This window comes from Monodon monoceros, unplaced genomic scaffold (assembly GCF_005190385.1).
Source record: "Monodon monoceros isolate NGI ecotype Baffin Bay Population unplaced genomic scaffold, NGI_Narwhal_1 Super_Scaffold_11, whole genome shotgun sequence".
NCBI classification, from domain to species: Eukaryota; Metazoa; Chordata; class Mammalia; order Artiodactyla; family Monodontidae; genus Monodon; species Monodon monoceros.
The window spans coordinates 84,287,813-84,309,954 of record NW_021703767.1 but is presented as its reverse complement, the minus strand read 5'-3'; the positions used below and the strand labels follow the sequence as shown (position 1 = coordinate 84,309,954).

The window sequence follows — 22,142 nt, the reverse complement described above, 5'->3', positions numbered from 1 at the left end:
GTGCAATCATAGCATGATTACTCATTTGAGATGGGTTCATTGGACAGACCCTCTTCTGGTCTTCAGTTGTAGTAAAGACCAGAAGCTGATTTTTGCAGAGAGATTTCTTGCAAGGAAGCATCACATATTTTATTTCCTGAAATGTAAAATTTATCTTTCTGAGAAAGGTGCAGATAGATATTGGTGAGACATACTTTAAAATAGTAGATAAGAGTCACAACTTCCTACTTCCAGATCTTTGCAAGAGAGAGGTAAATATCATAAAATGTATGGTAAGTGACAGGGCCCTTTAGGCCTGTAACAGGAAATCTAGCCAAGGATCTCTGAAAACACAATTTCCAATAGCTAATTTCTCTTGTATATTGCTTGTAATATAAATAAAATTTTTTAAAAACACTACAATTCTATTTTGATGTCTGTGAAAAGCTTACGTGAAAAGTTTTGTTTAGGAAAAACTCTAAGCACTAACTAAAAATATCTTAGAATTTAATATTATATGCTTTCCTTGCCCCCATCACTGAAAAAAAGTCAGGAGTAACTAAGTGGAAGACAGAGAGAAAACATTGTAATGAGGAAGGCATGGAAAGGAGGGTGAACAATCTTCTCTGAAGAGGGTATAACTGGAATAGGGGGACTGAGATAAAGGTCAAGAAGGCAGATATGGTAGGTTTAAAAAAAAAAGTAAGAAAGAAAGATGTAAAAAAGGGCTAAAACAATCTTGAGAAAGAAGAACAAAGCTGGAGGTATCATGTTCCCTGATTTCAAACTATACTACAAAGCTATAGTAATTAAAACAATATGGTACTCGCACAAAAACAGACACACACAGATCAGTGGAACAGAACTGAGAGCCCAGAAATAAACCCACAGATTTATGGGCAATTAATTTATGACAAAAAAGCAAAGAACATACAATGGAGAAAAGATACTCTTTAATAAATGGTGTTGAGAAAATTGGATAGCCACATGCAAAAAAATGAAACTAGACCACTATCTTACACCATACACAAAAATTAACTCAAAATGGGTTAAAGACTTGAATGTAAGACTTGAAACCATAAAATTCCTAGAAGAAAACATTGGCAGTAACCTCACTGACATAGGTCTTAGCAATGCTTTTGCAGCTCTGACTCCAAAGGCAAGGGAAACAAAAGCAAAAATAAATAAATGGACCTATATCAAACTAAAAATCTTCTGCACAGCAAGGGAAACCATAACCAAAATGAAAAGGCAACCTACTGAATGGGAGAAGATATTTTCAAATCATACATCTGATAGGGGGTTAATATCCAAAATATTTAAAGAATGCCTACAACTCAACAATAAAAAAAAAAAACTTAATTAAAAATGGGCAAAGGATCTGAATAGACAATTTTCCAAAGAAGACATAAAGATGAATAACAGGCACATGAAAAGATGTTTAACATAACTTGTTATTAGGGAAATGCAAATCAAAACCACAGTGAGATATCATCTTGCCCGTGTTAGAATGGCTATTACTGAAAAGACAAGAAATAATAAATGTTGGAGAGGATGTGGAGAAAACAGAACCCTTATACACACTGTTCATGGGACTATAAATTGGTGCAGCCACTATGAAAAACAGTATGGAGATTCCTCAAAAACTTAAGAATAAAAGTATCATAAGATCAAACTATTCCATTTCTGGGTATTTATCCAAAGAACACAAAAACACTAATGCAAAAAGATATATGCACCCCTATGCTCGTTGCAGCATTAGTTACAATAGTCAAGATATGGAAAAACCTAAATGTCCATCAATGGATGAATGGGTAAAGAAGATGTGGTATATATACACAATGGAATACTGCTCAGCCATAAAAAAGAATGAGATCCTGCCATTTGTGATAACATGGATGGACCTTGAAAGTATTACTCTAAGTGAAATAAGTCAGATGGAGAAAGACAAATACCATGTGATTTCACTTATACGTGGAATCCTAAAAAAGCCAAACAGGGGCTTCCCTGGTGGCGCAGTGGTTGAGAGTCTGCCTGCCGATGCAGGGGACACGGGTTTGTGCCCCGGTCTGGGAAGATCCCACATGCCGTGGAGCAGCTGGGCCCGTGAGCCATGGCCACTGAGCCTGCGCGTACGGAGCCTGTGCTCCGCAACGGGAGAGGCCACAACAGTGAGAGGCCCATGTACCGCAAACAAAAAAACAACAACAAAAAAAAGCCAAACAAATGAAAAAACAAAATAAAATGAAAACAAACTCATAGATACAGAGATCAGACTAGTGGTTACCAGAGGGCAGAGGAGTTGCATGGGTGGGAAAAATGGGCAAAGAGGGTCAACTGTACGGTGATGGGTGGGATCTAGAATTGTGGTGGTGATCACTTTGTGTATACAGATGTCGTATTATAATGCCGTACACCTGCAACTTATGTAATTAAAAAATATTAAAAAGGAAAGTAGAAGTAGGGGTGGGAAAGTTAGAAGGAAGAAGAAAATGGTGGGGGTGGGGGTGTGGAATTCAGTACAGCAGCTGAAGGAGTGTCTTTCTTAGAGCTCCTCTCTGATCAACTAGTCTTCTGGATGTTCATCTCCTTGAAGGCAGGAAAATGGTCCACTTTTTAAAAATATTCCAACAGTCATTGTTTATTGAATCTTGTCAATTGAAAATGAACTTAGAGAACATTGAAGTTGTCTTTGTTTTTGTTTTTAAATTTTAATAACTTTTTGTTATTGCAAAATACATTAATTTTAGGAAATTTAGAGAATACAGAGGAAACAAAAGGAGTAAACTAAAATCCACTTTTACCTACCTCTCACAGATAACACTGTTAAGCTTAGGGATAAAGCTTTCTGTCTTTTTTCTATTGTTTTTGTTTACAAAATGAGGGCTGAAACCAATGAGCAATATCTGAATGTTGTACAGTAGTATTTCAGATAAATTTTTAAAAGGAAAGGTAGAAGCCATTTGACATTTTCTAGATTTTTCAATGGTATGAAAGTTTCAATTCACTGTTTCTTTAAAAGGAGCGTGGGTGGGAGGAATCAATCCTGATTTTGTCAAGAGGTAGCACAAGGGGATAGGTAGCCAAAAAAAAAAAACAGAAGGAAATTTGTGTAATTCAGAACATGAGTAAACTACCTTGAATTAGCAAATGATATAACATATAAATTACTTGCAGTTGATATTTTTAAAGTAGCTTGCTATTTGCATAAAACAAATGTATAATTGGTTAAGCAAATGCCATTACTTTACAGAGTTTTCAGGGTCACAGTTTTCATTTCAATAATTATTAGAGACTGTACTGCATCCTAATACTTTTTTCCAAACCAGTCTAAGGCCATCAGGACAAACATCCCCCCAAAATGACATCTAAACCGAGACCTTAGAGATATGTAGAGAGATGTGAGCAAGCTCACAGGTGGGTCTGGGGCTATGATAGCAAAGAAAAAGCGTTCCAAGCATATAGAAGGAATAGCGTGTTTGAGAGGGAAGAGATCATGTCACATTCTAAAACCTAAAAGGGTACAGCATGGGTGGATGTGAAGTTCCAGGATGATACGGCAGGACGTGAGGCTGGAAAGGTGAGTCAAATCAGGCAGTGTCACACCTAGACCCTAACCAGTCTGCCACAGCACTTGTTCCCGGGGAAGTGCTAGTCATAGAAGCCATTTCTTTGTGAGTCTTAGGGAATAATATTTATAGGGAAAGCCCCTGATCTGGAGCCTTCCACAGTGTAGCACTCTACCAGGAAGCTTACTGTTGCCACCAGCATGTGCCTCCTGCAAATGCTATCAAGTCGGTCAAAATCAACTAGCAAGTGGAATAGCCAGCACTTCCACAGCACTTACTATGTTCCACTCTTGTGCTAAGAACTGTGTGTGGATTGACTCATTTCATCTTCACAATAACAATATGAGATAGATGCTGTTAGTAGGCCCATTTTACTGATGAGAAAACTAAGACACAGAGAAGTTAAGTAACTTGGCCAAGGGCACAAAGCCGGCAAGCGGCAGACGCAGGCAATTTGGCTCCAGCAGCCCTGCTTTCAAGGATAACCCCACATACCCTATTCATGGGCATTAAGTGCCTTCCATAAGGCCTGCACTTTGCATCAGTGTGTATCCAACAAAGCATCGTGGGGCATGTGCCCAGGTGACAAGAAGACTCAGTCAGTATTCTGCTACAGGAGATGAAACTACACAGCAAGTCCTTTAGCCAAGTAGTTCAGGAATTCAGCAATAGATGTGCCTTACTCAGTGGCAGTGAGGTAATACCCATTCCCTCTGGTGTTTGTAGAATGCATCGTCATTTACGAATCACTTCGCCACAGTGCCTCGAGGTCATGGCTGTCACAACAACCCTGTGAAGCCACAAAGACAAGATTCTCCTGAGGATCAGACTCTGAGGAGGGAAGTGACTGCCAAGGGCACTAGCATGGGACCCTGACTCATGGCAGACACCCTAAGGCATCTCACAGCGCCTGGTTGGACTCTTGGCTTGCTCAGTTTTAGCTACTTGATTTGCTAATTATGTGACCTCTCTGCCTCAGTTCCTCACCTCAAAAATAGGAATAATGCTATCTGCAATATACAGTTGTTGTGAAGACTCAATGAGGTAACAGAAGACAAACGTCACTCAACAAATTCTGTGTTTCCTTTCTCCTGTCAACTACATGTATCTGCTCATGAAGAAGGTGTATGTCACATTCATTCTTTAAATTGAATCATTTAGATGTTGGTATATAAAGAACAAATGTGGTAGCATGAATATTCAACACCCCCCTTCTTTCTCTCCCACCATGATTTTCACAAATTCTAATTTTCTGTTTGGGGTTTTTTAAGGTAGGTTGCTTAAAGTATAGCCTCCGGGAAGTGTGCAGGTAGGAGGGTCGAGGGCACAAAATCCCCACCGTATTTCTGAAGACAACAAAGTATATAACTGTGGCTTGCTCAAATCTTCTGTCCAGAAACAGCCAGAGAAGGAGGGGACTTGCTCCAGGATCGCTCCTCAGGGCAGCACCAGACCCTTGGCTTCAGGAAGTGAAGCCCAGACCAACGTGCAGGCCATCGGATCACACTCTGTTCTTCCCCAGGCGCCAGGGACTCCGTTGTCCCCAGAAGCATAAACGTCTGCACACAGGGTAAGGTGCTCCCCTAGAGCATCTAAGCCCCCGAGGACAAACATCGCCATCCAGCCACCGGCCCTGGGGCTTCATTCCGGCAGATGCAGCTGCAGAAGTGTGTTCTGTGTTCCCCTGCTGAAGCAACTGGCAGAAAATGCTGGAAATTGGGGAAATTCACCATCACCTCAAAAAACATATAAGGAAAAAATATATATCATGCTTTTTGTGAAACAATTTCAGAAGCTGAAATGTCTGAGGGAGAAAATGAATCTCTGAATAGAAGCCTGTAGTGGGGAGAGAATGGAAGGAAAAGGCCAAATTTTGAAAATAAGCGCATTTCTTTTCTTTCTTTTAAACACTGCCTGTTCAGGTAAGAATAAGCAGTCTCCAAGAGCATCCTCCCCTCGGCTCTTCCTAGGGCCTCTAAATCCTGGGAGGAAGAGATGGTGTAGTTTGCTTTGCATCTTTCTGCTGTTTTTCTGTGGCATTTGATTGCGCTGGTGGTGTTTACCTCACACCTAGTTCAGGCCAGAGGGGAGGAAAGCCAGTGAAAAGAACTCCATGGGCTAGAAGGTGAGCAGGCTGGATGCCAAACAGTGGAAGGCTTTTCAGAGGCAATCAGTAAGAAGCAGTGGTAGCTTTGGCTACAGAGGTTGCAGTGTTCATTGAGGGATGGTTAGACTAGGCACAAGGGACAGCCAACCTTTGGCTAAGGACAAGGACTTCATTATCTTAGGGGGAGGGCCCACAAATAGATGGCCTCCCTTGCCCCTGCCTCAACTGGAGCTCAGTTCACCCTGCTCTGAAGGAGCCAGAGGAGAACGTCACTTAGGAAAAGACCCAGAAGATTTGTAATGGGCTGTCACATTTCATCCTCCACCACCCCACATCCCACAGCCTCTTTAAAGCTCTGTTCTCGATATCCCACTCTTCCCAGGAAGCTTTTTCACATCCTCCAGGTCAGAGGATCCTTCTGGGTCTCTCTTATCAAGCTGTTTCAATTCATTGGTAGCAATTCACGATGCTGTATTTTAAGTATCTTTTGACTTGTCTCTCTCCTCTCCCTGGCTCTAACTTCCTTAAAAGCAAGAACTGGCTTGTTCACTGTTGTATCCCTGCACCACACTATGGACGCTCGATAATTATTGGTTGAAGGTTGAAATCTGAAAAAAGAAAGGGAGATGTTAGACACATACTTACCAGGTAGGTGCCCTCAATAGGTAGTTCCTACCCATAACCTGCGCCCATTCTTTGCTTACCCTGGAATGCTTTGGTTCATTCAGATGGAAGGAAAATGTTAATCTATGAGTTTGATTATGAGCTCATTATGGGTTTTGGTGTCAGAACAGATCTGATTTTGACTCCTGGTTCTATCAACACATACTATCTGTACAGACTTGGACAATTTTTTGTAACTTCTCTTAACTAATTTTCTCATTGGCAAAATGGCAATAAGAAGATAAAACTCATAGAAACAATACAAAGAGCAAATGAAATCATCACGTGGCAGGTGATATATGAAGTGTTAGCCCATGCATTGCCCTGCCAGTTGGTTTTTCACTTCTGCGCTCTTCCACCCAACTCTTGAAATGAGATCCTGGCCTTGACTGTACCCCAGCCTCTGACGCAGCCTCCCATTTATCACTGCCTAGTGCACACAAAGTAAGTGAATTGTTCATTTTATTTTTCCTAAGGCCTAGCTCCTAAAAAACAATAGATTTGGGAAGACTACAGGCTGGGTGTGCCCCCCTTTCTAGTTCCTCCACTCTGCCTCCAAACCCTTCAGTAACAAGAGCATCTACAGGCTGGGAGAAGTGATAAGAACAAGTTATATGCTGATTTAGAGGTCAAGATCCTGCACCCTTAGGCCAAGTCCCAGTAAGAAGAGGCACTGCTGGAGGAGGGAGGTGTAGGTTCGAGGATCCCTGAAGAGAGGGGACTTGAATCTCACTTGCTCTGAGAGGGTCTGCTGACAAACCCATAAGAGGTCTCAAGGCTGAATTAAGACACACTGAAGGAAACATACAGCATGTACAATCTTCCAGGGGAGCTAATGAGAATACAATTATTTCTTAAGAGATTGGCAGCGTGGAGAAGAACATGCCCAAAGACCAAACCAAGCAACTCTTAGCTCATGGGAGATGGAGCAAGATCTCAACAGATCAGGATCAAGAAAAATATACCTTCCTCTCCTTCACATCTACAGCAGCTTATTCACAAATCTCTGCAGTTGTGAGAATTAATATCAGAAAGAAAGAGCAGAAGGGAAGTCCAGACTTGCATGGGTTTAAGTATGAAATGACTAATGTAATCGCCAAAGGGACTGAGTTGACATAGCTATAACTGGACTGAATTTTTTATGTCAAAAAAATGTTTAAGATAAAGTTTAAGTTCACTTATAGAAAAATAAAGTTATATTCTTGCTTTTTGTGAGCCTTGAAACTCATACAACAAATACAAAGCACCTAAAATGGGGCCTAGCATATAAAAGGTTTTGAAGAAGTTAGATTCCCTAGCCTAGATTACCTTAAATTTTTACACTAATACCTCTCTCTCTTTCAAATCTGTACTATTTGTAGCTTGGCTAAAGGAACCAGTTAGGTTTACTTTGGGAATGCAAACAAGTAGATCAACAATAGTTACAATACCCAACAATTATAAAAGGAGAGCACTGTCCTTCCAGGAAATTATGTTGTAATTAGTAAAACAAGATAATATCTGTCATTACCCTCATGGCAGTGAAGGCAGAAAGGCAATATAAGACCTGTGGGCAGTAGCTCCTAGGTATCCTCAGGTGTCAACCACTCTCATTACTTCCACAACTCTCACCCTAGTCCCAGCCGCCATCTCTCACCTGCATGCTGCCTACAGTCTATTCCCTACAGAGTGACACTTTTTAATAGATCTTTATTGGAGTATAATTGTTTCACAGTACTGTGTTAGTTTCTGTTGTACACCAAAGTGAATCAGCCATATGCATACACATGTCCCCATATCCGCCCCCCTTGAGCCTCCCTCCCATCCTCCCTATCCCACCCCTCTAGGTGGTCACAAAGCACCGAGCTGATCTCCCTGTACTATGTGCTTCCCACTAGCTATCTATTTTACATTCAGTGGTGTATATATGTCGATGCTACTGTCACTTTGCCCCAGCTTCCCCCTCCCACCGCATGTCCTCAAGTCCATTCTCTATGTCTACATCTTTATTCCTGCCCTGGCACTAGGTTCATCAGTACCTTTTTTTTTTTAGATTCCATATTTTAAAGCGTAAATAAAATTGTATTACTCCTCTGCTTAAAACACTCCAAAGAAGCTTAATGCCCACCAGTCCCCTTTCCCTGAGGGTGAGCTAGAATCCAAAAAACAAAGTAGGAAAAGGGGAAAAGAGTAACTTCATGGTGGAGAAACCTGGCAAACCTACCTTCACCAAAAAATGGAGGTTAACATCACCAGTGAGGTCGTATGCATATCTGGTACCCCTTGATATGATGTGATGAGAAGGGCACTTCACTTCTGTCGTATACTTTCTAAAAACCTATAAACCCAGTCTAATCACAAGAAAAACAACAGACTAACCCAGGTTGAAGGACATTCTACAGGATACCTGACCAGTACTCCAGAGAAGACCGTCAAGGTCATGAAAAACAAGGAAAGAGTAAGAAACTGTCACAGACCAGGGGAGACTGGGGAGACATGAGAGCTAAATGCAATGTGTTACTATAGACTGGATCCTGGAACAGAAAGAGGACAGTAAGAGAAAAACTAATGAATCCAAATAAAATCTGGAGTTTAGTTAATAGTACTACACCAATGTCAGTTTCCTAGTCTTGACCTGTTACCCACTGCAATTTAAGATGTTAAACATAGGGGAAACTGGATAAGGATTATATAGCAACTCTCCGTAATATGTTTGCAACTTTTCTGTAAATCTAAAATTATTCCAAAATAAGAGTTTGTTTTTAAAACTCATGCAGAAATTTAATTTTCTTTATATTTCTGTAATCAACTTTGTTGTTTGAAACCCCATTTCTATAAATGATGGGAAACTTCTTAGTTTTATCATTTTGAGGTAACCAAGATACTTCCAGAATAAAATTTACTCACTTCTGGTATAAAAAAAAAAAAAAAGACTCCGCATAATTTCCACAGTCCCAATTTCAAAGAAGTGCTCGCCATGGCCTAGAATGTCCTATATAATCTGATGATCTGACTGCTCTGATTCCTCCAGCATACTTGCCTCCTCCTCAGGCATTCCCATCACCTTTTGCTCTTCTTGGAAGCTTCAAGCACATTCTCACCTCAGGGCCTATGTATTTGCGGTTCCCAGAGTCCTACGTGGTCCCATTCCTTCATTTTCCTCAGACCTCTACTCAAATATCACTTTTTCAGAGAGGCTTTTCATGATCTAACTAAAATAATACTGTTACCCTCGGCCCCATCATTCCCTAGCCCCCTACATTAACATTGTATTATTAGACTCATTTGGGGTGGCTTTTTTTTGTCACTTTTCTCTGTGAGGAGAGGGATTTTGTCTGTTTGATCCCTGCTATCACCCCAGTACCTCACAATTCCTGCAACATAGTAAGAGGTTAATCTATTGAATTAATGAAAATAAAATCTGTGCAGTTTTGCTTCAGTCCATGTCTCTTCAGGTGGCACTGGTCCATTTCAACAGGAAAACTGAGATTGCTTTCTGGGCCCAAAAGATACTGATGATGGACATGTTTGAGGTAAATGAAATGAAGCCTCGCACCTTCAACTAATTGTAAGAAACTCTTATAATTAGCTCGTTGTTAAATTAATCAGCAAACTTTTGCTGCCTCAGGAGTAAAGTTTTCCCTAAATGATTTTGGCACTGCTGATAAGCCCATGGGCAATGAGCAATATTTAATCGCCAGCAGGTGTTAAAGAAAATGACTCATTTGGTTAATATCCTGGTTAAATGTATTAATGAGAATAAGCCAGATTTCAGGCTGCAATTATTTTTATAGCCAAATACAGTCTGCCGTACTTCAAACTATGACATTAGGGAATTTTTTGGGTAATGGAAATGTTCTTAATTACAGTAGTGGTCACAAAGGTGAATACGTTTATCAAAACTGATTGAATATTACACTTAAGACCTGTGCAGTTAACTGTATGTAACTTTTACCTCAATTTTTTTGAAGCATGGTCCTAAATGGTTTATAATCTCCTTGTAAATGACCCATGTTAAGAAAAGCCAGTTTGGAGGAGAAATGTATATGTTTATAGATAATTCTATCAGTTATGGAGGGGATATATATCTATCATAAGAACAACCTTTGAACTTTATTTTTTGTTTGGAAGTTTCCAGCTAAAAGGCACTAGACTAATATTTCCCATTATCATCATCATCATCATTGGGTTTTGTTTTAGTTTCAATAAAATCATCTTGAATCTATGTTTGTTGCCCTCCTAAAGTAAAATGCAAAACAATAGGTAGCAAAAACTATCCCCTCAAATCTCAATATTATCTTAGCAGCACAGTCTTAACTGGCAGCAAGATTTACTTGAATACTTCCAGTTGCAGGGAGAATTTGCATAGAGGAGAGGTAAATACTTTAATCGGAATTAAGCCAGGTGAAACCCCTATCCCTTAAAGATGAACTAAAGACACCTGCAGGTAATTACCACAATCATTAACACACAGGGGACCACAAGGTAATGAGCATGGACTGCAGGCGCTCAGCAGACTCTGGGAGGGATATTGTGAATCTAGAATTCCAACAGTAAATTAGCTTTTAAAATTATTCCAAGGCAATAACTTTATAATTTATATTTCTGTATCTAAGTTGCCAGATTATAACTTGTAAGGAACTGACACCAAGTTTTCCCAAGAGGGGTCCTCACGTAAAAGTAGCGTAAATATTTGCAACACTTCTACCTTCAATTTCACAGAGATGAATATTCTACCAATTGCAATATAAAATGTTTTTTCATTATATTTTTATTAAAGAAGGCCTCTCCAGCTAGAGATTAGGTGTGTAAGGGTGAGATCCCTTCCCTCATAAGTGTTTGCTTTGACCATTAACTTTCCCACCCTAACTTATTTACTGCACAGCATTTATCACCACCTGAAATTACAGTATTTATATTTGCTGGTTGACTTGTTTATGTGCAGTCCCCACTGCCACGTGAGCTCTGTGAGGGCGGAACTTGGATCCTCCGGTCTTGTGTGTCCCAGCACCTGGCATAGCAGTGGCTGGGCACAGAGTAGGCACTGAAACCACCCAATTCATCCATCCTAATTTTGTGTGGATGCCCTGGGGAAAGGTGGCCATGGGTACGGTTTGTCATTCATTTGGTTGATTGGTTTGGTTTTTTCAGCACAATCTTTATTTTATTTTTTTTTTTTATTTATTTATTTTGGCAGTACACGGGCCTCTCACTGTTGTGGCCTCTCCCGTTGCGGAGCACAGGCTCGGGACGCGCAGGCTCAGCGGCCATGGCTCACGCGCCTAGCCGCTCCGCGGCATGTGGGATCTTCCCGGACCGGGGCACGAACCCACGTCCCCTGCATCAGCAGGCAGACTCTCAACCACTGCGCCACCAGGGAAGCCCCTTTATTTTATTTTTAAACATCTTTATTGGAGTATAATTGCTTTACAATGGTGTGTTACTTTCTGCTTTATAACAAAGTGAATCAGTTACACATATACATATGTCGCCGTATCTCCTCCCTCTTGCGTCTCCCTCCCTCCCACCCTCCCTATCCCACCCCTCTAGGTGGTCACAAAGCACAGAGCTGATCTCCCTGTGCTATGCGGCTGCTTCCCACTAGCTATCTATTTTACGTTTGGTAGTGTATATATGTCCATGCCACTCTCTCACTTCGTCCCAGCTTACCCTTCCCCCTCCCTGTGTCCTCAAGTCCATTCTCTAGTAGGTCTGTGTCTTTATTCCCGTCTTGCCCCTAGGTTCTTCATGACCATTTTTCTTTTAGATTCCATATATATGTGTTATCAGCAAAATCTTTATAAGGAATTAAGAGAGCACATTTTTCCACATTGTACTCAGTCCAGCAAAGCCCAGGCTGTGAGGCTATTGCTCTTAGTCCTCAGTGGAGGCCGAGGGACCTTGGTCCCCAAGCAGCAGTGTCTGGGGCCACTCCAGAGAGACTCACGGGGTGGTGCAATGGCCAGACGAGTGGAGGATCAGAGCAGGCAGTGTGGTGGCAAGATGGGGTGGAGACTGGGGTGGGGAGGTGAGGGGAGTCGTTGTCAGGGTCACAAGCAGTGAGAAGAGTGCCGAGGGGAGCAGGGTGCCCAGATCAGCTGAGGCCTGGGTAATATGCTTTGCAGCGGTTCTGGAGGAAGTAGACTGGACAGAGCAAACAGAAGCATGGCTTGTAGGCAAATGACATCAGCAGGGCAGAGGGATCATGAGGGAGGACCTGGAGTAGAGCAGTGACAATGACACAGAGATAGTATGAGACACGGTGAACTGATTCACAGGCAAGACCAGAAGACATGCAGGTTGCACAGGAGAAATTATAGAAAAGAAGAAAAAATTACCTCTAATCCACCTGTATTGCACAACATCATTACCAGGTGGTCCAGTGGCTAAGACTCCACGCTCCCAGTGCAGGGGGCACTGGACCACCAGGGAAGTCCTGATAGATATTATTTCTTATGTCCTTTTAGGAGGTGGGTCTCTTTGAGGGTGGGCATCTGCTGTACCATTAGAAAAAGGCAGTGAGGTGTGATAGAGAGTTCTGGGCTTTAGAGTCAGAAACATCTGGATTCAAAGAAGCGAAAATCACACTGATACAATATCAAGTGCACTATTCATTCAGTTTCCCTTCTGCCATTAACCCATGGCTCAAAGGGATAATCAGATTTGATTGGTAGTAAGTTAAAGTTCTTCACAGGTGGGAGATGGGTTTCTGTGATGGCTTCCTTCGGTTACCTTCATCCAAGGACTGGATATAGAAGCTGACCATGGGATTATTTTAGGTCCACCATTTCCTATACAACACTCCTCATATCTTGTTCAAGGTTCCTGGAACAAGTCCCCAGGGCACAGGTGGAAATCTGGTCCTGCTGGGTCAAATATTGTTCTGTTTGAAGGCAATGAAAAATGAGGACAATTTCCGGTGGTCACTATCTACCTGAAAGATCCCCAGAAGTTGGTCTCCAGCTTCTCGGTGTGTAAACAGCAGGGGAGTCAGGCATTGTTTGTTCTTGGACAGTGTTCTGAAAGTCCCAGTGCTAGAGAACATGCTTCAGGTCTTGGCTTTGGCAGGCCAGAAGGCATCCTGTGGGGTTCCATAAAATATATCGGATATGAGTCAACTGCCAGGGCCCTGATGACACTGCCCGAAGAGTGCAGAGGTGCCCAGAGGTGGCAGAGATAAATGCCATAATTGCCCTGAATTCAGATGTTCTGATAGAAGTTCAGTTCTTCCCCGTGTGTGACTTTCCCTGTGGTGAGGTATGTCTATATAGGTATATCAAGGCAGGCCCTCTTAGAATTCCCGGAGACTGTTTTACTCAATTGTCGGTGTAGATTATCCAAGATGGACAGAGTTCAAGAGTCTGGACCAGTGAGAGTCACACATTAGGACTCTGGGTGATGTGTGAAGGCAGACTGATCATAATGACAATGATGGTAACAATAGCTAATACTTTTTAGTCTCGCCACATGCCAGGCACTGTTCTAACCTACTAGAACCTACTGTTATTATTGCCATTTTGTAGAAACTGAGGCTCAGAGGTAAAGTGACTTGCATAAAGTGAACAGTGGAGGTGGAACTAGAATCCAGTCTGGGGAGCCTGAATCCAGAACCTGCCCTCCTAATGAGGCTGGATGCAGATGGGAGCAGGGTTGGGCGGCACAGGGTGATGAGCGTAATCTTCACGAGAACATCCTCTACCTCACAGCATTCAGTCAGTGTGAGAGAGTTTGGTCAGAGATTAGAATAAGGGAAAGGAGGGAAGGGAGTCATACCAGTTCATCAAAAATCACGACCCTTAGCTCTTCCTAAAACTAAGTCCTAAGGCTTGGTCATTCTATTCTGAAACTACCTGGTACCACTGGCCATTTACACACCTCTAGGCAAAACCATGATAATCTTGAGGCCAACTTACACCAAGCACAGCCCCAAATTTGTGCCTTAATGATGCTAGAACATTTGAGAAGTCCTATAATGGAGGCTTCCTAATCTGGATGAAAAGTTCTATTTAACTCTCTGCTTCTTCCACAAAATACAAGGCAAACCACATTACTCCTCATGGACCTGGAGTTCCACGTGTCCTGATATAACTGCCCCTGCAGGCAAGAGCACAGCAATGTCCTTGAGTTGCAGGTGCATTGCTCCCATTGCAGCTGTTACACAGTTGGGGCAGAAGGAATGCCAACAGAACCAAGTGTCCTAGGCCATGTACTAGAACATGAGCTTTCCTGGCTGCAGCAAGAGGAGGCCATGGGGCTCACTGCCGACCTTGCATGTCACTCTGTAGCCTCTGGAGGGTTCAGAGGCCTAGAGTTGAGGCGCCTGGTCCTGAGAACCCAGGCACTGGGGCCCAGGTATGCTTTCTGAAGCCACCCAACAAGGGTTCCATGCTCCCTGAAAATCTGCTGTGGCTCTAAAGGACTGGGTAGGCCCTTGGGGGCAGAGATCCCAGAGCAGAGGCCAGAAGGAACCACCTGGAAACACCAAGGTCTGTGGGAATGAGTGTCTGACATTACTTCCCTGTGGCTTCAGGGTATTAGGATCAGTACTCCAGGGGAAGAAGGATCTGGGAGCCAAAGCAGATACAAAGAGCTAGGTCCAAGTGAATATGTAGAGAACAGGACAGACTCCATAGGGTGAAGTTAACAACAAATAACAGGAGTACCAAGGAAAGGTTCCAAAGAAGGAGCCCAGGTGGAGCCCAAGAGCTGATACAGAGAACCCAAGTTGTTGACAGAGTGACTGTGGCTGAGCCCATAGGCAGGGAAGCTCAGGTAAGGACATTGAGTCTATTTGGACAAGTATTCATAAACTCCAGTTCATCCTCACACTATTTCTGACAAAACTAAATCGTCTTTCCCCTGTAAAATGTAGTTAGATCATTTATGTTTGCCCATTCAGTGCCAGATTGACTTGAGAGTTTCCTTTTTCCTTTTTAATTGGGAGTTGTAAGTATTTGGGGTATGAATACATACATGTTATATATATATATATATATATATATGATTTGTGCAAACATGCTACATGCTTTATGTATATTAAATAGTCAACTGTATCTATAGGTATTGAACACGCAATATCTAGGAGACATACATAACACATCTGAAGTATAAGTATTTAGTTAATGGAGACATAAGACGAGAGACACAAAGAGAAAGAGACTGAAAGCAACAGATACACAGAGAGAGAAAGAGTTAGCGATCGAGAAAATGAGGGACCTAGAGATCCAGAGTTCTACAGGCAGGAAGAAACCAAAGCCTTGTTTGTTTTTTGAGAGGGGTGGTGCACTTTGGATTCGGAATGCCATGTCACAGAAACAATGTCCACATGTCTGGATTATGTTTGGGTTATCTGCACCCTCCGATCTTAGTGCAACAGGATTTGCCAGTGGACCATGTCCGCTGGAACAAAGACGTGAAAAGGATGCACATTCCTTCACACACACCACCACACAGTGACCTCCAGGGTCCAAGGGCCACTTCTGTCTATGACATGTCCATCTCCTGTCATTAGGCCTCCATGCCTTCAACCATGAAGAGTTTACTAACAGGGAGGAGGAAAAGAAGCTTGGCACCTTTAGCAATTTAGGAAAAGCCTCTTTACAGGTATGTTTTCTTTAGTATTGCTGTTTTCCATCTTTATTACCCAAGGCTACACTTGACCACAGGTGAGGCGGGGGCTACCATGCTTCTGGTCATTATGCTTCAGGATGTCATTGTTTGTTGATGTGTATGGAGTACTGGTCACTCTCTTCCTTTGCTAGATACAATGCATTTGAGTAAAGGGTCCTAACCGCCAGCTGATATCTCCACTGAGTGTCAGAGTGCGAGGGTGTGCATGGTACTCTTTACTGTGGGTCACTTGAAATGATAAATGCTAGAGGATGTTAGAAAAGATTTTCCTGAAATTCTAGCTTTCATTTGTAGAAGTAAATGTCATCTAATGCTTAACAAAAGCATTCAACTGAAATGAATAAGAATCTTGGGTTTCAGACAGAAATGACCAATGGAGATCATTTGTGTCAGTGGATAAATGTTGCTAGAACTCCTCCATTTTGCTTTTTTTAAGAAGTCTAAGGCTTGGCAAATAGTGCCTATAGGCCAATGCAAAGACAAGTAGCAGAAAAAGGGTCAATGCACTGAAAGGAAACTGAATTTTCATTTTAACAATTTTAGGGAAACCAATTCATGAGGAAATTAGCTTAAAAAACAAATGAGTTGATTTCCACAAGCTGTCCAAAATCATAATAACCCATTACTTTTTAATTCATAAGGGTATGCAAAAGTAATCTGATGAAAAGTGTCTATCCTTCATTCCTACAGACATTTCTCTCTGCCCTGACTTTCTCCTCCCATTTATCTTTTCTAACTCACCAAAGTACATTCACATAGAGAGAGGATTCGTGACCTTAAAATGTCTTCTAAGAAATTCCACAGGGATACACAGCAGCATTGAATGCCTTTACCTATTAAAGATGCTTCTGTAACACAGAATCAATCTATTCTTTCATTCATTCCTAAAATATTGATTGACTGTATTAACAGCTATATGCCAGGCATTGCCTGTGATGAAAATGCAATGGGGAGTAATATAAACAAGTTTCCTACTTTCATGAAACATAGTCTAGTAGAGAAGACACTAATCATAAACTCGCAATATATAAATGTAGAGTTACAACTGTGGTAAGCGCTATGAGTGAGAATCACAGGAACCTATGAGAGCTTATGGTCAGTGAATTTGACCTAGAAATATCAGAGAATACTTCCTTAAGGAAATGACAATTGCAATCTGCATAAAGAGAACAGACGGAAGAGTCAAGTTATAGGTTAAGGGATTGGGGAAAAGGGAACTGTGCATGCAAAAAGACCCTATAGCAATAGCGAATATGATGCATTTCAGAAATTAAACGTAAAACAGAAACTGCATTAGTCACTAGGGAAATGCAAATCAAAACCACAATGAGATGCCAATTCATAACTATTAATATGGCTGTAATCAAAAAGATGGACAATAACAAGTTGGCAAAGATGTGGAAAACTTGGAACCTTCATCCGTTGCTGGTAGGAATGAAAACTGGTTCAGCCACTTTGGAAGACAGTTTGGCAGACCTTCAAAAGTTAAACATAGAATCACCATAATGACCAAGCAATTCTACCCCTAGGTATATTCCCAAAAGAATATGTTCACACAAAAACTTGTGCATGTATGTTCATAGAAGCATTATTCATAAGAGCCAAAAAGTGGAAACAGCCTAAATGTCCACCAGCTGATGAATGAATGAACAAAATATACTATATACATACAATGTGGCGATAAAAAGGAATGAAATACTAATAAATGTTATAACATGGATGAACCCTGAAAACAGTATGCAAAGTAAGAGAAAGACAGACACAAAAGGCCACGGTCCATTACATGATTTCACTTATATGAGATGTCCAGAATAGGCAAACCCATAGAGGCAGAATATAGATTAGCGGTTGCCAGGGCCTGGGGTAGAAGGAAACAGAGAGTGAATGCTAATAGATTTCTTTTAGAGGGGATGAAAATAGCTGAATTAGATTGTGGTGATGGTTGCACAACCTTGAAAATATACTAAAATGATTGAACTGTACACCTCAAAAGAGTGAATTTTATAGTATGATAAACCATAAAAAGTGAGTACCAAAAAGAGTGAATGATATCTCAGTTTTTTTAAAACAAGAAAAATCAGGACAAGAGAGTTATGAGTAGAGTAGTGCAAAATGAGGCTGAAACAAGAGATAGAGGTCGAATCTCACAGGGCCTTCGTGACTTAAGGATTTCGTCTTTTTCTAAGAGCAATGGAGTCTTCTAAGGGGGAAGATGTTATTAGATTTGTGATAAGAACCATCACTTGGGCTGTAGTGTGGACAACGGATTAAAGAAGGCAAGAGTGGATGCTACAAAACCAGATAAGCCTTTGTAGGATCCCAGGTGTGAAAAGTTGGTAACATGACCAAATCAGGGGAAATGGAGACGGAGAGAAGTGGATGGATTTAAGGTTCTTAGGAAGTAACATCTAGGGAATTCCATGGAGGTCCAGTGGTTAGGACTTGGCACATTCACTGCCATGGCCCAGGTTCAATCCCTAGTGGGGGAAATAAGATCTGGCAAGCTGTGCAGCATGGCAAAAAAAAAAAAAAAAGGAAGTATCCTATCCTATTTGATGTATATCTGAGGGTGGTGTCAAGGATATTATACATATCTGAGTATACTGGAGAGTGGTGTCAAGGATGATTCCAAGTTTCTGATTGCATAACAGAATAAATTATAATACCATTTCCTGAGGAAAGGAAGACTGCGAGAACACTGGGCGAAGACAGAAAGACAGCGATCTTGATTTAACAGTGAGTTGGAAGTCCTTTCAGACGTCCAAGTAGAGACGGCAAGTAAGCTGATGGATACACAGGCCTGAGTGTTAGAGAAGAGGTCTAGACTGGAGATATTTTTGTGAGGTTTGTGAGACATCTTCATGAGGCAGTCATTAAAGCCATAGGCATGGGTGAAAGAAGAGGAGAACAGGGAACAAAAAGAGGAGAAGGCTAGGACTACTCCTTAAGGAAATCAAATGTCTAATGACCAAGCAGAAGACAATGACCCAGCAAAAGAGGCAGAAGGACCCAGATAGGTAAGAGGAAAACCAAGAGTGTGATGTCATAGAAGTAAAGGAAGACATTGTCTCAAGAAAGAAGATGTGGTAGTGTCCTCCATATGTCAATCTTGTTCCATGAAAAACACATCCTATGAAAAATGGAGTCTACAGTTAAATTCAGTGGAAAATACTGGATTAAGTAAAGTTAAATAATTTTCTCTATTGCAGGACTTCTCAGATTTTTTTTTTTAGACTGTTAATGTGTATTGTGAATCTCCTATGGTACACAACATATCCCAAACTTAATTGGCTCTAGAACTCTTTCTTGGGGTGGAACACCTATTAATATGGTTTGAGACACTGTTTGGGGAACCCTGTAGGAGGAAATGTGAAGGGGAAGCTCAGTTGTCAGCCCACCCTCCTTGAAGTAAGCATCATCTTCCTCTTTAATAGATTTTTAATAAAAGATTTAAAAATAAATAGATTATTAAAAATAAATCGATTTTTAATAGATTTAAAATAAAAGTCATTTCATTTCTCCAGAGAAGACATACAGATAGCCAATATGCCCATGAAAAGATGCTCAACATCACTAATTATTAGAGAAATGCAAATTAAAACTACAATGAGGTATCACCTCACACTGGTCAGAATGGCCATCATCAAAAAGTCAATAAATAACAAATGCTGGAGAGGGTGTGGAGAAAAGGGAACCCTCCAACACTGATGGGGGGAATGTAAATCTGTGCAGCCAATTACATATGGAGGTTTCTTAAAAAACTAAAAATAGAGTTACCATATGATCCAGCAATCCCACTCCTGGGCATATATTCAGAAAAGGCAGAAGCTCTAATTTGAAAAGATACATGCACCCCAATGTTCACAGCAGCACTATTTCCAATAGCCAAAACATGGAAGCAAACTAAGTGTCCATCAACAGGTGAATGGATAAAGAAGATGTGGTACACATACAATGGAATATTACTCAGCCATAAAAAAGAATGAAATAATGCCACTTGCAGCAACATGGATGGTCCTAGAGATTATCATACTAAGTGAAGTAGTCAGACAGAGAAAGACAGTGAGAAAGACAGGAAGACAGAAAGAAGGTGGGGGAGGTAAATTGGGAGTATGGGATTAACAGATGCACACTACCATATATAAAATAGATAAATGACAAGGACCTACTGTATAGCACAGGGAACTATATTCAATATCTTGTAACAAACTATAATGGAAAAGAATTTTAAAAGAATATAGATATATACATATATATGTATGTATGTATAACCAAATCACTTTGCTACACACTTGAAACTAACACAATATTGTAAATCGACTATACTAAAAAAAAAAATAAAACAAAGGTCATTTGTCATTTTGCTTCATCTTTGTCCTCCATAACACCGTCACACAAACCTATTCAGACACAACACTCTTGACAGAATGATTTGCGGTAACTAAAAATAATAAACCATAGGGATTTCACAATATATGTAAATCAAACCATCACACTGTATGCCTGAAACTTTTACAGTGATGTATGTCAATTATTTCTTGATAAAACTGGGGGAAAAACCATAGGAGGGTGGAATGGGCAGAGGGTTGATTGATGGACATAAAACTTCATGTGGCCTTTCTCATGTTCAAGGGTAGACCATCCAAGAAAATAATTTATGATGGAAGGAGCATCCTCATAGTCACCTGCATCCTAGCTCCTAAGTTTGCTCCCCTGTACTTACAACCATGCCTCTCTAATGGGGCATCTCTGTTGTGCAATCCTCCTCCCACTCTCAGCAAATCCTACCCCTGACCTTCTAGAAGGGATCTCACCTCAAGTATCTTTCCTCTTTCCCCCAGAAATATCTTTCCCAGAACCTGAAGTAAAAGAGAACATTCCCAGGGCTCCAGGAAACAGACTCGGTAGCATTTGACACATCAGGCCCTAAAAAATAGTGTAGGGTTGCGGTGGGGATGCAGATATACCTTTAAGGCTCAAAGATCACAAAACAATCTAGAGTGGGTCTAAGCAACACATTTGGTATCAAATGTCCACTGTACAGTCTGTTCAGTAGATAGCTGTTGTAACACACACACACACACACACACACACACACACACACACACACACTTCCCAAGAACCAACATGAATTCTCAGAGGCAGTATAACTAGTAAGGAGAAGAAAATATTTTCCTATCTTCTTCCACATCTTGCAATATCCACCATCTCACAATAGAATTGGTAGTCCACATTTTTATGAAAAATCCTTAGTTAGTTTATTCCATTCTTTGCATCCCAGCCTGTTTCATATTGTGCCCATTCAGGTCTGCCAAGAACAATAAACAGTTCCATTGTTGAGCCATACATCTTTTGATAATTACAAAAAGACTCAGCTATAAGGGGACCCATCAAATTTGTCTTGCAATGAGAGAGAAAGTTTCTTTAATTCTGCTAGGAAAACATAGCTTGGTTCTTCACATTCTTAGAAAAAGAACTCTTAAATGCATCAAACACAGCTAAATTCACACTATAATTTTTATGCATCGTTGAGTTTCCTCGTAAGAGAGCTCTAAAACTCTAAAACTTCCTAGAAACTAGCAATGGGTTTCACGTACCATTTTCAAGATTTTTAACTGTCTAAAAAAGTCACATACTTGGTCACCATAAGGGAGTCTGTGATATCTACAAGTTTCTTTGGTTTGGGTGGGGATTATAGAAATTCAGTGTTGAATATCTGTTGTTTCATATTCATCATAAGGGTTAACTGGTAGCTAAAATTGTCTTTGCGTATTAAAATGGAAAAACCCAGGGGACTTCCCTGGCGGTCCAGTGGTTAAGACTCTGTGCTTCCACTGCAGGGGGCGCAGGTTCAATCCCTGGTTGGGGAACTAAGATCCCACATGCCATGTGGCGCGGCCAAAAGATAGGGGAAAAAATGGAAAAACCCATAATTATTTACAAAATACAATTTTGTGCGGAAAAATCTTTCGAAATTTGCAGATGATGGGGCAGGTGGATGATAGGACTTTTGTTATTAACAGTGTTGGAAACCACTACTTCCGTAGTTTCATTAGAGTACTATGTCCCCTGAAACAATACGTTAAATAAACAGCTGCTCTCTGGCGCAGTAGTCTTATGAGCAGGCGGTCTTCTGCTGACAAACTTTTGTTTTGTTTCTCTGTGTTTGTGTTTACAGTTGAAAACATTTCTTCCCTTGTATCTACAAGGTTATA

At 41.0% G+C, this 22,142-nt stretch overlaps 1 pseudogene; it reads left to right on the top strand.

The window, feature by feature from the left end:
• Positions 1–5,103, top strand: part of LOC114890312 — a 106,711-nt pseudogene extending 101,608 nt beyond the window's left edge.
• The last annotated feature ends 17,039 nt before the right edge of the window (positions 5,104–22,142 follow it).